Source organism: Alligator mississippiensis, chromosome 1 (genome assembly GCF_030867095.1).
Source record: "Alligator mississippiensis isolate rAllMis1 chromosome 1, rAllMis1, whole genome shotgun sequence".
Classification (NCBI taxonomy): domain Eukaryota; kingdom Metazoa; phylum Chordata; order Crocodylia; family Alligatoridae; genus Alligator; species Alligator mississippiensis.
The window spans coordinates 391,566,521-391,582,554 of record NC_081824.1 but is presented as its reverse complement, the minus strand read 5'-3'; positions in this window follow the sequence as shown (position 1 = coordinate 391,582,554).

Below are 16,034 nucleotides of genomic sequence, written 5' to 3'. Positions count from 1 at the left end.
TAGGTAATCTGTTCCAGTGTTTCACCACCCTCCTAGTGAGAAAGTTTTTCTTATTAACCAACTTATACCTACCTTCCTGCAACTTGAGACCATGACTCCTTCAGTAGGCCATCTGTCACTACTGAAAACAGTCTAGCTCCATCCTTTTTGGAACCACCATTCAGGTAGTTAAAAGCTGCTATCAAATCCCCTTTCAGTCTTCTCTTCTGCAGACTAAATAAACCTAGTTCCCTCAGCTTCTCCTCAGAAGTCATGTGCCCCAGCCCCAGAACAATTTTCATTGCTGGACAATTTTCATTTCATTCTCCACTGGACTCTCTCCAACTTGTCCACATCCTTTATATAGTGGAAGCCAAAACTGGACACAGTACTCCAGATGTGGCCTCACCAGTGCTGAATAGAGCAGAATAATTACTTTCCTCAATCTTCTGGCAACACTTCTACTAATGCAGCCCAGTATGCTGTTAGCCTTCTTGGCAACAAGGGCACACTGCTGACTCATATCCATCGTATTGTCTACTGTAACCCCCAGGTCCTTTTCTGCAGAGCTGCTTCTTAGTCAGTCAGTCCCCAAGCTGAAGCAGTGCATGGGATTCTTCTGTCCTAAGTACAGGACTTTGCACTTGTTGAACCTCATAAGATTTCTTTTAGCCCAATCTCCAATTTGTCTAGGTCATTCTGAATCCTACCCATACCCTCCAGCTTATCTACTACTTCCCCCAGCTTGGTGTCATCTGCAAACTTGCTCAGTGTGCAATCTATCCCATGTTCCAGATCGTTAAGGAAGATATTAAGCAAAACTGGCCCCAGAACTGACCTCCAGACCCAGCTCTGTGCCTAGACACTTGGCAGCCCTGGGCAAACTTTTAGTATTGGGCCCCCATTCACCATAGAATGATAATAATAATAAGGCAACATAAAAAATATTACCATTTTTAGGCCCCCTTTCTAACTGGGTCCCAGGAAGCCATGCAGTACACCCATGCCCTGTGTCTGGCCCTGCTCAGGGAACTCTACTTCATACTGACTGCCAACTAGATACTGAACCATTGTTTACTACCTGTTGAGCCTGACAATCCCAATGGTGATGGAGTGTACCATTGCATGCCTGAAGACACACTGAGGCCCCTAGAGGTCCTCCTCAAAACCAGACTGAGGAACATTCCCAGTTCTGTGGTTGCTGTCTGCAACCTTCACAATATATTTAGATTGGGGGGGGGGGGATATTTCTGGAAACCAGGCCAGCTTGGGATGGACCTATTCTGGGAGAAGCCTCTGGCACTTTGACTCATGCTCAGGATGAAGCCACACTGCTGGCTGAGAATCCCAGACAGGAACACTGTACCTTTTATGTGTTGTAGGTCTTAACACTTCCTGTTGTTGGGAAAAAGAGGTAGAAAAGTGGAACATGGAGGGGGAGACTGAGGAATGGGAGTGCTCAAAGACTCATGGGGAACAAGGTCCAGGCAGGTCCAGAGAGGTGAGGCATTGGTCAGGCTATGGTTGGAGTACTACAGTCAATTTTGGGTGCCATACTTCAAGAGAAATGTGGACAACCTTGAGGAGAACCACTCGTATGGTTAGGGGCCTGCAGGTAAAGCCCAATGAGGAGAGATGGAGGGACCTGGATCTCATCAGCCTCTGCAAGGAAAGGTTGAGAAGTGATCTTGTGGCCACCTACAAAATCATCAGGGGTGGAGGGGGTGGGCAGCAGCAAGGAATAGGGATGTTCAGTTTACCAGGGAACCCCTTGGAGTAACTAAGAACAACAGCCACCAACTGACAGAGAGAAGAATTAGGGTAGACATCAGGAAGAACTTATTTATGGTAAGGGTTGCCAGACTCTGGAATGGGCTTCCAAAGGGAGGTGGTGCTCTCCCCTACATTGGGGTCTTAAAATGGAGGCTAAACATGCACTTAGCTGGGGTCATCTAACTCCAGTGCTCTTTCCTGCCCAGGGCAGAGGGTAGGACTCAATGATCTTCTGAGTTCCCTTCCGACCCAAACAGCTATGACTCTATGAACAAGGGAACCTGCACTGGGAGTTTGTGAGGCTGGCTAGGAGAACATGAGCTATTGAATGGGTCAGGGTTTTGAGCAACCCATGTTCTGGCCTAGACCAGAAGCACAAAGGGGCTCAATTTTCATAAATGTATAAACTTTGTTTCTTCAAATGCACTAGAAATAAGCACTTGAAAACAAAGTCCATCATGCAAGACACTGTGAAGAGCATAATATTCCTGACATTGTGCTAAATATGCTGTGGGATGCTTTTGGGTCCACCTAAATCCCTTATCTACAGGTTTCTCTGATGTTTGGCAGGGTCCCTGAGAGGTCTGTGGCATGGAAGCATGCCCCCCCCCCCACCTCTGAACCCGAGTCTGAGTCAGGTTGCTCCAAGGATCTTGATAGCTGAATCTCCATACTCAGGTCTGGTTCTGCACTGCTGGAGAGCTGAGTAGTGGCAAATAGCACCACAGTCAACCCTCCCATCTCATCATCAAAGTTTAGGTATCTTTTTGTGGTGCTGTCTCCCTATTCTTGGGGTGCAGATGCCTGGGAGGTTCATGGCATTACTTGTTGCCAAAGGGCAGGGTCACCCCTGCTGAGGCATTTGGCAAACATGAAATTCAAACCCCTATTCTCTGTTTGGTGTCCAGCTATGCCAGGGGGTGCAAGACTGCAGCCAGCCAAGGTTGCTGGAGAATGGGGGAGCATGCAAATAGCATGCAAGACCAGCCTCCTCTTGCTTTGACTGACCATTTAGCAGCAGTTGCTGGCCAGAGAAGGGTGGTGGAGGATGTGCAGGAGGTGGCCAGGCTCCATGGTTGTCAAAGGAGGTGTGCGACTGGTACCATTGCCTCTCTCAGATGGGGGACAGCAGGTGGATACAGGTGGCCACAGCTTCACAGTCATGGAGCAGACATATTCCTCCACAGCCACAGGCATGACTGCAACATACAGGAGAGAAATGTAGGTCTAGAGAACTGATTTCTGGACCCTTTCTGAGCTCCTAGCCAGCCCTTACACCTATTCCAGGAACTGGCAGTCCTGAGCTGCAAAAGTCTGCTGAAGAGGTCTTAGTGACTCCTCCGACAGGTTCTGCCAGCAGTCATAGGCAGCAAGCCAGCTATCAGTGGTGCTGGCTAAGCATGCAGAGGGCTTTCCTGAGCTCCTCCAGCATCTGATCTCACTGGTACCACCAATGTTTTTGGCTACAGGAGATCATTTGAGCAGAAGTCATGTCCTTGGGATGTTCTTCATGTCCTTGGAATAGCATCAGCACTGGAACATTCCAAGTGATTCTTGGCCAGAGCAAACTCTGAGGAGTGAACAAAATAGAAGTAACCTTGAGTATTTTTCCATAGTTGGCAAATAATTTGTGCCAATTCTGGAACTCCCATGCTCTGATAACTGCACAGACAAAAGTGCATTGACAGCATAGCATAGACCTTGAAATTTTTACAAGCTCTAAGATATAATGAGAGAAAGCCAGCACATATTGCTCTTCCTGCTCATTTCCATGGGCAAGCAAAATAAGAGCATGAGTGAGCTGTGGTAAGCACTTTCTCAGATAACTACTCTTAGCAAGCTACCTTTCATATAGGTTTCCACAGGTGGGTGGGGATCACCATGTGTAAGGTCCCCCTCATGCTAGCTTATCTGTTGCACTCTCAGGACATTGCTACTCTAGCCAATGTCATCCTTGCAAGAATCTTCCAGCAGCACAGAGTGGAACTCTTTGAAAGTGGTAGTCCCACATGATATGCCCCATTGCTTTTGTGAACACTCATGCCAACATCTGCCCTAGTCATGTAAGGGAACAGTCAGTCATGAAGGCTCCCTGAGTAAGGTGGTGATTCTATGGAATGTATGGGAGCCTTTTTAAATCTTCCTATGCATCCTTTACAACTTCACAGTTTTGCCAGACCTCCTAGCAGTGAAAGCAGCGATTAGTCTAATCCTGAACTAGGATTATTTCACATTTCCCCCATGCAAGCTCTCCCCTAAGAATGATGCCCTAACCTGTGCCCTATGTGAATGTTCTGACCCTGCTGTTGCCTTAACCCTGAGCTGTGAGTGGGATCTGGAATCCTGAAGGACAACAGCTTCACTGCCATCCAAAACAGTTGCACCCAGTATCTCTGCGATGACTGAGGTGGTTGCCATGATGGGACCCAAAGGATGACAGTGTTCCCTGGCACTGGACCCACTTGTACTTGTTCCCCACAGAGAAGCATAAAAGACTTCCACCAGTCATACCAACAATGCCTTTGCAGCACAGTTATACAGGCTGGCATGGGGCTGTGGTCTATTCTACATCTCACCTCCTCTCAGATTTATCATCTCTGCTCACACTCAGGTGCACCTAAATAAAAACATTTGATTGAGTGCACCTTTGGTGGGCTCGGGAGATGGCGGGGGGGGACAAAGATATGGGGTAGCAAGGAAATAGAGTCTATTCTGCACTTCCCTTACTCTTGTCTTTACCCCTTTCAGCCACATCTCTGCTCAGGCCCAGATCCACCTAAATAAAAGCCTTTGAGGGTGTGTTTCTGTGTTCTGGTGCTCCAAAAAGCTGTGCCCAGGGGTTGGAAGTTGTGTGGGTAAAAGTTCTGTCAAGCCCACCCTTAAATACTGGCATCAGGAATTCAAACACAGTAGTAGTAACCTATATCTGTGGACCAGAAGGGAATTTCCCCACTCTGAAACCCACCATAACACCCCAATGTGCATGAGACACATACAGGTGGATAGGCTGCAAACTTCCATTACTAAGCAGGGGTGCCTGGGGGTGGTTTGTGTTTCTATTCATAGCCTGGCAAAGGGTTTTTAGACCCAAAAGCTTGCTAATTTTTCCCCCCAACTATTTAAATTCATCTAATAAAGGATTTTAGTTCACCCAAAGAACCTTGTCTCCCTTATGGAGGATTAATTCTAATTGACCTAGCCATGGAGCACCTTAACTGGCCCATCAAGCTTTAACTGGGCTGTTGGCCCATGCAAAATTTCCATAGTCCAAGCATTGGTGTGCCACCAATTCTCACCTCCTCTATACTGCGAAGACCACAAGGCCTATTCCCTTCTGGTAAATTCCAAGGACAGGGAGCAATCTTTACTGATTCTTACCCTCACACCTAGGCACTTGCCTATGCTATGGACAACAGGGGTGTATGAAGCAGGCCCTATTTGATTCAAATTTGGATTTGGCCTGAATCAGGGACAGTTATTTGATTTGTTGATTCAGATCACTGTCCCTGATTCAATTCAGCCAAATCTGAATCTGAAGATTTGATGCTGATTCAAAGAAGCAATGATTTGGACATAGACACAGCTTTAAAAAAAATTTTCTACATACTTTGAGGTAACAGGCATGGCTCATGATCTCTGCAATGCTCAGCCACATGGAACATCCCACAGGAGTGTGAGGGGCGGGGGGAGGGGCCTCCATGTGCTCGGTAGCAAACCCAGAAGTGGATTCCAAGTTTGTCGGGGAGCATGCTGCCTTCCCCCCTAACCTCCCTGGCTCGGTGATCGGCTGCAGGGGGACCCTGGGTGCCCCCCCCCCAGATGCAGGAGGCACCAGTTGCCAAGCCGGGGAGGTATGGGGGGGCTCTCCAGCGCACTCCCCAGCAGACCCAGAAGTTTCATAGTTTCATAGTTGTTAGGGTTGGAAGGGACCTATTAGATCATTAAGTCCAACCCCCCTGCCCTGGGCAGGAGAGAGTGCTGAGGTCTGATGACCCCAGCCAGGTGTTTGTCCAATCTCATTTTAAACACCTCCAAGGAAGAGGACAGCACCATCTCCCTTGGAAGCATATTCCATATTTTGGCAACCCTCACTATAAATAATTTTTTCCTGATGTCTAATCTAAATTTGCTCTCTTCCAGTTTGTGGCCATTGTTTCTAGTTACCCTGGCAGGCACCTGGGTAAACATTGTATCCCCTATTTCTTGTTGTCCCCAGCAGTGAGTTTGTAGGTGGCCATGAGATCACCTCTCAGCCTCCTCTTGTGAAGGCTGAAGAGGTTCAGGTCTCCCAATTGGTCCACATAGGTTTTTTTTGTAGGCCTTTAACCAGATGAGTGGCCCTCCTCTGAACCCTCTCCAGGCCATCCTCATTTCTTCTGAACTGCAGTGCCCAAAACTGGATGCAGTACTCCAGGTGTGGCCTGACCAATGCCACATAGAGTGGAAGTATCACCTCCCTAGACCTGTTTGTGATGCCCCTACTTATGCAAGAAAGGGTGCGGTTAGCTTTACTTTTTACCTCATCATTCTGGTGACTCACGTTCATTTTGCAGTTGACTACGACTCCGGGATCCCTTTCCATAGTTGTGCTACTTAAAATGGTTCCTCCCAGGCTGTAGGAGTGTTGATGATTCTTCCTCCCCAGGTACAACACATGACACTTGTCCTTGTTAAACTGCATCCCATTCTGTTCAGCCCATTTCCCCAGCCTGTCCAAATCAATGTGGATTCACTCACTACCATCTGGTTTGTGTACCTGTCTCCGTAGTTTGGTGTCAGCAGCAAACTTGGACAGGGTGCTTTCTACTCCCTTGTCCAAGTCACTAATGAAGATATTGAATAGTACCGGTCCCAGGACAGAGCCTTGGGGGACTCCACTGCCCATGTTACTCCAGGTAGAAACTGACCCATCCACCACCACTCTGGATGCATCCCATAAGCCAATTTTCTACCCACTGGACAGAATAATAATCTACATTGCAAATGTTTAGTTTATTTATAAGAAATGGGTATGACACTGTGTTGAAGGCCTTCTTGAAATCTAAGTAAATCACATCTACCTCTATTCCTTCATCCAAGCATTTTGTGACCCAGTCATAAAATGAGACCAGGTTAGTCAGGCAGGATCTGCCCTCTATGAACCCATGCTGATTGCCTCTTACCATCACTGTACCTGCTGGTCCCCTCCAAATGTGATCCTTAACAATTTTCTGAAAGTTCTTGCCAAGGATAGAGGTAAGACTAACCAGCCTACAGTTACCCAGTTCCTTCTTCCTCCCCTTTTTGAAAATAGGGACTACATTGGCCCTTTTCCAATCCTTTGGGACCTGTCCTGAGCACCACGAGTGCTCAAACAGTTGTGCCAGCAGCTCTGCTATGACACCAGCTAATTCCCTAAGTACCCTAGGATGAAGATCATCAGGACCTGTTGACTTAAATACATCCAACTGCTCCAGGTGCTCCTTTACTATGTCAGCACAAACAGTTGGTGGGCTGGTATCTATACTGGGCTTATCTAAGGTCCCAATGGGATGCATATTTGTATTTGTGTCCAAGAATACAGATGCAAATAAATCATTTAGAAGCTCTGCTTTGGCCATCCTATCTGTTACCAGTTGCCCTAGTTCATCCTGAAGGGGCCCTAAGTTACCCTGCAACTTCTTTTTGCTTCCTATGTACTTAAAGAATGACTTCTTGTTATCCTTAACTTTTGCTGCCAGCCTAAGCTCCATTTTTGCTTTGGCTCTCCTCACTGTTTCCCTGAGAGCTCGAGCCAAGCAGGTATACTCCTCTTTGGTGGCAGCCCCCTGCTTCCACAACCTGTAGGGCTCTTTTTTTCCCCTTCAGGCTCTCCTGGATTTCCCTGATCCACCAAGAGGGTTTCTTTGCTTTTTTTACCCCCTTTTATGTGTACTGGGATGGTCCTTTTCTGTGCCTGCAGGATTAGTCCCTTAAGAAATGCCCACCCTTCCTGGGTCTCCCATGTCCCCAAAGGTTTTACCAGTCAGTCCCTCCCTAAATAATCTCCTGAGCTTGTTGAAGTTAGCCTTCCTGAAGTCTAGCACTTCTGCCCTGCTATTTATCTTCCCCACCTTTCTCCAGATAGTGAAACCTATCAATAGATGGTCACTATCCCCTAAGTTTCCTTGCACTTGCAGATCCCCCACCAAGTCATCCCCTGTGGCCAGTACTAAGTCTAGTAAGGCATTTCCCCTAGTGGGAATGTGTACCTCCTGCAATAGGTGAAGGTTCTGTAAGGAGGTTAGAATCTTTTGTGAATGGGAAGACCTGGTTGCCTGTTTATCTCTGCAGATGTATGGGAAGTTAATGACTACCAGTTCCTTTGAGTGTGCTGCCTCTGAGAGCTGTCTTGAGAATTCTAGATCTAACTCATGCCCCTGGTATGGGGGTCTGTAGTAGACCCCCCACTACCAAGTCCCTTTCACCCTGACCCCCCTGTAACCTGACCCATAGTGCCTCCATTTGCCCTTCCTCTTGTCCCAATTTAACTACGGAAGATGTATATTGCTCCCTAACATAGAGAGCAACACCTCACTCTTTTTTCTCCACTCTGTCCTGCCTGTACAGCCTATAGCCCTTAATGTCCACTGCCCAGTCATGGGTAGGATCCCACCAAGTTTCTGTTAGCCCAACCAGGTTGAATTCATTGTTTGCAAGCAGGAGTGCAAGTCCCTCCTGCTTATTCCCCATGCTTCTAGCCTTAGTATAGAGTTCTTCTGCTCTACTTTTTGGTCTGCTCCCAAGCATGCTGGTGAGCCAGCTGTGCTTCTGTGGGATGCTCCATGAACTCCAGCATTGCAGCACTCAAGAGCCCCTGCTACCTAGAGGTATGTAGAAAAAACATTTAAAGCTCTATGTCCAAATCTATGAATTTTTCCAAATCTCTCCAAATCGATTTGGAGGGTTCCAATTCAATTCAGAGAGATTAAAGGGTCTCCTGATTCAGTTCAGTTTCAGAGATTCAGCCACTGAATCAGGACACATCTCTGCCAAATTAAATCAAGGACTGAAGCTTCATACAACCCTAATGGAAAACCCCCAGAGCCCAGAGTTATGTGCCACCCCCAGAGCCATGAGTCACCCCTGGACCATACACAACTCCTAAAGCCCTGAGCACACCAGAAGCCTCTAGTCACCCTTTCCCCTTGAGTTTCTAAAACTTACCAGTGGCTGAGACTCAGTTGTCCATGTCTACCTGCTCAATGAAGGCCACATCTGAGCTGTTCCCATCTTGCCTGGCCTGGGTCTGGCTCTGGGTGGGGAGCAAGTCCACTGAGCAGGCATCCTTATGTTCCTCCATGGCTGTTTTAGTAACAAGTCATAAAGATGTAACTCCATCATAATTTTGGTTGTTGTTCTGCTGCACCAGGTTCACAGTTCACAGTGTGGTGGGAAGCCACAATCATATGGTTTGTTCAGTTCACAAAGCTAAGTGTTCACTATTCACACTGGAGTGCTCAAGCAAAAGTGTCAAGCTTTGGTGAACCTTGAAGGTTTCAATAGATGCTTGGGGTGGTGTTATGTGGGGTAGGATTATGCTACCCCCACTCCTGGGGTGGGTGGGGGTACTGTGTTGCAGCAACTACAACTCCCATGGTGGCCTATCCTAACCACTTGGGCAGTAGAGTTCTGGAGGGTATGCTAATAAAGTCTGGAGGATAAGCTAATAAAGTCTGGATGGAAAGGCTGCAAATTTTGCATCCTGGGATGATGGAGGACCACAAATTGCTCCTATGATCTCTGTGGAGTAGGCTGACAGCAGCTGAACACATGTTCCTAATATGATTTGCAGATACTCCTTGCATGAAAAATCATAAGTTTGTGCTGTGCATTTAACAAATATTGAGTCCCATTTGACAAGACACTAAAACAATCAATAGTAAGTGCCATTATTATATTTTATAACACCCTTATGAGAAGAACACAAACTAGTGCCCTCTTTCCCTACAGATGAGGACCCAAGGAACAGAAAATTAAAAGCAAAAGTATCCAGTAATTTGGGGTATGCAATTTGACATGCCTAGAGGTTTTCATAGATGTTTGGGGTGGAAAGGACCCCAGAGGATCACTGAGTCCAGCCCCCAAAAAGACATTCGCTGACCAGGATTGAACCCAGGCCATAGCAGTGAGAGTACCAAATCCTAACCACTAGACCACCATGGAGCTAAGCAGACACTTGATAGGTAGATTTGACAGCTTAGCATTATGCAGCATTATATATATATTCAAAGCAGATATCACTAAGTTCAGTTACAGTTATGATTGCTCAGAACTTCAGTATATTGGGACCTTGGAGTTCAAGTCAATATCTAGAAAATGAGTAATGGCCAGAATGAGTGCTAAAAGCACTCTGCTTTGCAGTTAAGTGGTTTGGCTACAAGATTTCTTAGAAATAGGGAAGGGTCTGTTACATGGCTTAGGTTAGCTGAGAAAGATATAAAGCTCAGCCCTTTAGTAGCTACTTATGAAAAGTCTGGTTCAAGTATGAGAATCACATATGAACTTTGTAGAACAAGCCAGATTGAATGGTGACATAAGTGATTCTATTGCCTTAATTATGAGCAGAGAGAGTAGTTAACCACGCTACTCTTAAGTCAGGCAGAAGACTGAGTAATTTTGCACCTTATAGACTGAGTAAATCAGAAATGTGGAGCATAAACATTCATAAGCAGTGAGATTACTTCATTAGACCATAAAATTATAGAATCATAGAAAATTGGGGCTGGAAGGGACCTCAGGACCTCATCTAGTCCAATCTCCCTGCTCAAAGCAGGAGCATCCACAACTAGAACAACCCAGACAAGGCTTTGTCTAGCTGGGTCTTAAAAACCAGCTAGAGGATGGAGAGTCCACAACCTTTCTGGACAATCTGTTCCAGTGTTTTACTACCCTCTTAGTGAGAATTTTTTTTTTTCATCTGCCACCACTGAGAACAGTCAAGCTCCATTCTCTTTGGAACCACCCTTCAGGTACTTGAAGGCTGCTATTATATCTCTCCCTCAGTCTTCTCTAGACTAAATAAGCCCATTTCCCTCAACCTCTTCTCATAAGCAATGTGCCTTCTAACTATTTTTGTTGCCCTCCACTGGATTTTATCCAATTTTTCCATAGCCTTTCTATAGTGTGGGGCTCAAAACCAGACAAAGGACTCCATATGTGGCCTCACCAGTGCCAAATACAGGTTTCCCATGATTTATGCGGGTTCTTTATATGTGAATTTGTTGTTGTGTGATGAACATATTTAGACCCATAATTCACTATATGCAAAAAAATTCAGAGGTCTGTATAAAGCTTTGGATGGTGATTTGGATTCGGAGATGATTCGGAGGATTCAGAGACTGAACCTATGAGTCTGAATCAAATCGTTAGAGGCTTTAGACTTTCTGAATCAATTCAGAAAAGATTCAGGAAAGATTTGGTGATTCAGAGATTCAAAGGGCAGATTTTCTGGGGAAACAGAAACTTAGAGGAGTGAGGGGGAGAAGGTGGGAAGGGGAGTGGGGGGGCGGGGAAGAACTGACATGTCTAGCTGGCCAGAGAGCATGATTTCTCTCTGACTGCCCTTCCAATTACAATGTCTGGGGGAGGGACATAGAAACAACATAAAAGCCTCTGTCTGCAGGCTTTCTGTGTCTTCTGTGAGCTGGTTCTGAGTGAGCAACAGCATCAGAAAGGTGTTGTGCTGCCTGGATTGCTTCATAGTCAATTGCCTGCTCCTTTTTTGTTGTTATAAAGGATTGGATAGGATTTAGCTTAGCTTAGCTTAGCTTAGAATCTCTTTACTTAATACTATCCAATTAAGTTGTATCAATTTATATTTGCTCTCTTCTTTTTTTTGCAAACTTTTAAAAAAAGAAAGCTCATTGTTTTCCCTGGCAGTGTGATCCATCACTGTGCAGGGAAGCACACACATTGCACACATTTATACACACATAGAAGAAGAAAAATCAGATATTCATAGAAGAAGTTACATTTTATATAGTAGTTATTAATATTATTATAATTTACATACAGACTGAAGACAACACAGAAGTCAGATAGAGATTCAGATTGAGACTAACACAGTACTCAGGGTCTTAGAAGAAGGAGAAACAGTCAGAGCTGAGCATCCCACAGCACAAAATCATACAGGATATCAAGACTTAGTGGAACTCCACATACCTAATGCTCAAAAGGCTGGTGGAGCAACAGAAGGCCATCCATGAGATGGCCTTGCTTGGGGAGATCAGGATCAATGGCCCCCTTAACAAAGTTGAGTGGGGTACCATCTCCCAGATCTTGGTGGTCCTCAAGCCCTTCCTCAAGCCCACTGAGACCCTCAGTGCTGGTGATGCCCTCCTTCGCCAGGTGATCCCCATAGTGAGGGAACTTGAAAACCAAATGGAGAAGTTCCAGGGGATCAGTGTTCCTGGCTGGGGCAAGCCACTGTCACCAGACATGATAGCACTGGTGAGATGGCTGAAGGAGGGCATCAGGAGACAGCTGGATACCTTGCAGTCCAGTACAGTCCACATGCTGGTAGGCATGTGTGACCTGAGGGTGAAGGGGAGCATGTGCATTGGCAGCACTAAAACCTTTGATCACTGGATGCAGGTGCTGGTGAACAAAGTCAGGGAGGCCGAAGTGCAGATGCAAGGGGATGTGGAAGAGGGGGATCCACTTTCCCATGCCAGCACTCTCAGAACCAGCACTGGTGCCAGAACCAGCACCAGCACTAGCCAGTTCTTCCACACAAGCCACTGCCAATGTAAGCCATGGGCATGGCTTCAGTGCTGGGTTCCAAACATACCAGACCTCAGCCTCGGGTAGGTAGCACTGAGGCTTTGGTGGCTACCTATCTCACCGAGGATGTGGAGTCACTGAACTGTGACCTCTTGGTCTAATGGGCAAGCCACAGCCAGATGTGGCAGGATCTGGCCACGGTTGCCCAGCAACACCTGTCCTGTCCACCAACCAGTGTTCCAAGCAAGAGTGTGTTTAGCATTGCTGGGGATGTTGTGACACCCCATGGCACAGCACCTGCTTGGGTCCTGGTTTGGTGGTGCAGCTGGTGTTCTTGAAGGTGAACCTCCTGCTGCTGGGGACTGCTGGTGGTACAGCAGCACTGTAAATGCCAGGACCAACGATCCCCTGGTGAAAGGTGGGTAGGAGGTGCCATAACCTTCAGCTAATGCACGCATGCACACAGGCCTGGCTGGGGAATGCCCAGACCTGCCTCATCTTTGACAGGCCTGAGGCTTGGTGGTTGCAGTGCAGTTGTGAAGCTCCTGATGAGCTTAGCTTAGCTGCCTGAAATGCCAGCTTTTGCATTGAAAAACCCTTCGTCAGGCTGTGGAAGTACTTGTAGTTGGTCCTGGATGGAAAGACACACTTCAACCTGCCAGACATCTGACTCCCCAGGTACCTCTGCACTTTTACCTGTGCTGCTACATCTCCCTTCCCCCCCACCCCCGACCCCAACCTGTCCCTCACCCCCTGATGCCTCCATTTCCATTGTCACTGACTGCCTTTCTTGCCTACATTGTGTGCCAGGCTGGCCTCTGGCTTCTTAAGTATTCCTTCCATCCAGGACCAGGATACACACCAATTGCAGGTACCTCCTCAGCCTGACAAAGGGTTTTTCAACCCGAAAGCTTCCTAAGATATATTTATTTTCTTTTTTCATAATAAACACATAAACATAAAAACACAAGATAAGCCATCACACATCATGAGTAACATATATCCAACACAACATCTTTAATTTTTGCTGTCAATTTCTTTATAAAAAGAAAGGCTCTATAACAGTTCCATTTGGGTATCTTTGATGCTTCTGATGCTGCTACTGGTGTTGAGCCAGCTAAGTTATTTTGACCTGCTGCCGTTTACAGTGTTGGACCAGACTGAGGCTGTAGGAGAGAAGGAGACCTCACTGGGGGACACTGCCATGTTGTGCACAGGCCCCACTGCCAGGAAGGGTGCACCTGAACACAAATACACACACACACACACACAAACACACACACACAGTTGCAGTGAGGGTGCACCTAACAGACACCCAGTAGGTGCTCCTACTTGACAGGAAAGAAGGGTCTGAATATTCCGTTTGGCTACCTTTGATGCTGATGCTGATGCTACTGGTGTTGAGACATCTAAGTTGATAGATTTCATAGACATTAGGACTGGAAGGGACCTTGAAAATCATCAAGTCCAGCCCCATGCCCCAGGGGCAAGAAGTCAGCTAGGGTCAAAGGATCTCAGCAAGATAAGCATCCAAACATTTCTTGAATGAGTCCAGAGTAGGTTCCTGCACCACTTCTGGAGGGAGTCTATTCCAGGCCTTGGGGGCTTGGACAGTAAAGAAATGTTTCCTTATGTCCAGCCTAAAATGGTCTTCAGGATGCTTATAACCGTTGATTCTTGTTATCCCTCAGAGTACTCTGGTGAACAGACATTCCCCCAGATCCTGATGCACAGTTATTTTCACCTGCCACTGCTTACAGTGGTGGACTGAGCCAAGACTGTAGAGGAGGAGGAGGCCTCACAAGGCCATGTTGTGCAGAGGGTCACCCACCCACGTCACGAGTTTTGCCAGTTAGCATCCAGAGGTGCAGGGATCTAGAACCCAGACTCCCCCTGCATCTATCTCATGACAGCTGTCAGACTTCATGGCTGCAGCAGGGCCTAGCAGATGTGCAGTAATTTTTTTCATCCCCCTGTGCCCTGAGGCACAGTCGCACAAGCACCCATGTCATGAGTTTTCCCTGTTAGCAGCCAGAGGTTCAGGGCCCCAGAACCCAAACTCCACCTGCACCTATCTCCTTGACAGCTGGCAGGGTTCATGGCTACAGCAGGGCCTAGCAGGCCTGCAGTTTTCACCCTGCTGCACCTTAACACACATGCAGTGTCACCTATGTCACAAGTTTTGCTTGTCAGCAGTTTAAGGTGTAGTTTCCCAGAAACCCCTGCACCTATATCTTTGAAACTTGGCAGACTTTGTGCCCTCAGCAGGAGCTACAATATCTGTAGTTTTCATCCTACTGTGGCTTAACACACACATGACATGAGTTTAGCTTTCAGGAATTTGAAGTGCAGTTTCCCAGAAACCCCTGCACCTATCACCTTGAAGCTTGGCAGACTTCATGCTGCTAGTAGAGGTGACCATCTCTGCAAACTTCATCTGAAACAGCCAAAAAACAACAAAGTTATAGATATTTAATTGATTCCCCATTATACTCTATTGCCAAATCTCCGAATATCTCCGAATCGGCTCCGAAGCTTCAGAAGCTGATTTGGCTGAATCAAATCAGAAAAGTGATTTGGAGCTCCAAATCAAATTGCTGGCATCCAAATTGGCTGAATCCAAATCGAATAGTTCCCTATTCGCACAGGCCTATAAATTTGCTCTTATGTAATCAGCATAGATGCCACCCCCGGCCCAAGCAAGTAAGTCTGAAGGAGGAAGGGGAAAGGGCTGTGGCGCCACTCACTGCAGCCCCAGCTGCAGCAGCCCTGGGAGCAGCCAGCAGAGAGAGTGGGGGGCAACGGCAGGGGCACCACTATGCTCTGCCTGTCCCCCAGCGCCTGGGCTCACTCCAACTTCTAGGCAGCCCAATGCCATGGTGCAGGCAGTTGGTGTCAGCTGCTCCCAGGGCTACTCCAGCATGGGCTCGGGTGAGTGTGGACAAGTGGAGACCTGGGCAGCATGGGACTCAATACTCACCCCAGATGCAGCTACAGTGATCCCAGGAGCAGCTGACACCAGCTGCCTCCACCAAGGCATGGTGCAGCCAAGGTGCAGAGGTGAGTGGGGAGAGGTGGAATATGGCACAGCCCAGTGACTGCAAGCTGTTGGCACCGGCTGCTCCCAGGGCTGTTGCAGCCAGGGCTGTGGTGAGGGCCGCTCTGTTCCCTCTGCTTTGCTGCCTTGTGCAGCCCCAGGAGCAACACCCCTCCCCTCTCCCCTTCCCTAGTCCCAGCCTCATGCCCGCCCTTCCTTCCTCCCTCACTGCCATGCATGAATGACTCATGTCCCCAGCAGCTGAGGGGGCACGGTGGTGGTGGGAGCATGGCAACGGGAGTGCATCAGCGGGTGCATAGCAGCGGTAAGCATAGGAGCTCCTGCCAGTGCTGTCGGCAGTGGGACTGGGGGGGAGGGGGGTTGGCAGGTGCTGCCCAAAGGTCAGCAACCCCCTGCAGCCACCGCCAGCAGCAGCCAGTGAGGATCACGGACAACCCGCAGATGCCACTGGGAGTGTTGGCAGCGTGGTGGTGAGCAGTGA